Genomic DNA, 2550 nt, shown 5'->3' with positions numbered 1-2550 from the left:
GTAGAGACAGAGTCTCACATTGTCACCCTCAGTAGAGTGCTGTGGCATCACACAGCTCCCAGCAACCTCCAGGTCTTGGGCTTAGGTGATTCTTTTGCCTCAGCCTTCCGAGTAGCTGGGACTACAGGTGCCTGCCACACACCTGGCTATTTTTTTGTTGCAGTTCAGCTGGGGCCAGGTTTGAACCTGCCACCCTCGCTATATGGAGCCAGCACCCTACTCACTGAGCCACAGGCGCCACCCTCACTTTGTACTTTTAAGAAAAATTCTGCCAGTTACCTACATCTGAATAACCATGCTGTCAGATGTTCTTTCTAGTAATAATAGTATTCTGTCAAAAAGCAAGTAGGCCAGCTCTGTACTCAATTACACCAGTTTTTGAGACAACCACTTTAAGCTCTGTACTACTCTGTTGTCACAATATTAAAAATATTTTTATTGGGCGGTGCCTGTGGCTCAGTGAGTAGGGCACGGCCCCATATGCTGAGGTTAGCGGGTTTGAACTCGGCCCCAGCCAAACTGCAACAAAACCTAGTGGGCATTGTGGCAGGTGCCTATAGTCCCAGCTACTTGGAAGCCGAGGCAAGAGAATAGCCTAAGCCCAAGAGCTGGAGGTTGCTGTAGCAACTGAGCACTCTACCGAGGGCAACAAAATAAGACTCTGTCTCTAAAAAAAAAAAAATATATATATATATATATGTATATATGTATATATATATTTATAGACAAAGACATTGAAATGTAATAAAATCAATTATTTGTACTGATTAAGGATTTTAGTTTTCTTTTATAAGAGAAAGGTCTAGGTCTACTGCCCAGACTAGAGTGCAGTGGCATGATCATAGCTCACTGCTGCCTGGAACACCTAGGCTCAAGTGATCCTCCCATTTGGCCTCTCAAAATGTTGGGACTATAGGCATCAGCCACCAGGTGTGGCCTGAATTGCTTAAGGACATTCTTCTTCTTTTTTTAAGGATATCCTTAAAACTGGTGTTTCACAAACTTTGAGAGCATGACAGTGATGAATACAGATTAATAGTACTGTGGGGTGCTGAGGTCCCAAGCTTTTTTACTTAAAATTGCTTTTGCACTTTCCATGCATATATTAACATAAATGTTAATACAAAGGCAATTAGCAACTTATTACCCTTAATGGAAATAGTTCTGACCTTGTGGATCTCCTGAAAGAGTCCTAGGGCTTCTGAGGTCCACTTTGAGAATTGCTGCTATAAAGGAATGAAGTTCAAAAGACTAAATATACAAGCCATTCTCATGCAGTAAGTAGCTGCTGCTTCATACAGAATTTGTCCCCTTGTGTGACTGGCTTATTTCACTTGGTATAATGCCCTCATGGTTCATCCATGTTGTAGCATGCCAGAATTCCCACATTTTGTTTAACCACTCATCCCTCATTGACAGACACCTGGGTTTCTTCTACTTCTTGGCTATTTGAACAATGGTGCTACAACTGTGTGTGCAAATATCTCCTTGAGATTCTGTTTGGGTACATCTAATTGCTGCATCATATAGCATTCCATTTTTAACTTTGGTTGCACCATTTTAATATTCCCAAAAGCAGTATACAGGGTTCCAATTTCTCTGCATCTTCCTCAACACTTGTTATTTTGTTGTGAACGGTGTAAGGTGTTCTTTTTTTCTCAAGGTTTTGACTTGCATTTCTCTTCTAAAGACTGGTGATGTTGGTGGCACTTGTAGCTCAGTTAGCAGGGCAGCGGCCACATACACCTAGGGTAGCGGGTTGGAACCTGGCCAAGCCTGCTAAGCAATTGACAGTTGCAACCAAAAAATAGCTGGGCGTTGTGGCAGGCACCTGTAGTCCCAGCTACTCAGGAGGCTGAGGCAAGAGAATCAGTTAAGCCCAAGAGTTTGAGGTTACTGTGAGCTGTGAGGTTACTGTGAGCTGTGAGGTTACTGTGAGCTGTGATGACACAGCACTCTACCCATGGCAACAGCTTGAGATACAGTCTCAAAAAAAAAAAAATTGGTGAAATAAATTTGTATTAAAAAAAGGGGGGGGGTGGCGCCCGTGGCTCAGTGAGTAGGGTGTTGGCCCCATATACTGAGGGTGGTAGGTTCAAACCTGGCCCTGGCCAAACTGCAACAACAAAAAATAGCCGGGTGCTGTGGTGGGCGCCTGTAGTCCCAACTACTTGGGAGGCTGAGGCAAGAGAATCACCTAAGCCCAAGAACTGGAGGTTGCTGTGAGCTGTGATGCCATGGCACTGTACCAAGGGCAACAATGTCTCTAGGGAAAAAAAAAGACTAGTGATATTGAGCATTTTTTTCATGTTTGTTGGCCATTGTGTATTTTTTTTTTTTTTGCTTTTTAAAAATTAAATAATTGTGTGGCTTGGCAGCTGTAGCACAGTGGTGGTTATGGCACCAGCCACATTGCACCAAGGATAGTGGGCTAAACAATAGGTAGCCAGCTAAACAATAACTGCAACAAAAAAATGGCCGGGTGTAGTGGCAGGCACCTGTAGTCCCAGCTACTTGCGAGGCTGAGGCAAGAGAATCTCTTTTTTTTTT

This window comes from Otolemur garnettii, unplaced genomic scaffold (genome assembly GCF_000181295.1).
Source record: "Otolemur garnettii isolate 467f Iridium unplaced genomic scaffold, OtoGar3 scaffold00017, whole genome shotgun sequence".
Classification (NCBI taxonomy): domain Eukaryota; kingdom Metazoa; phylum Chordata; class Mammalia; order Primates; family Galagidae; genus Otolemur; species Otolemur garnettii.
The sequence above is the reverse complement of the archived record's forward strand: the minus strand, read 5'-3'. Positions refer to the sequence as shown.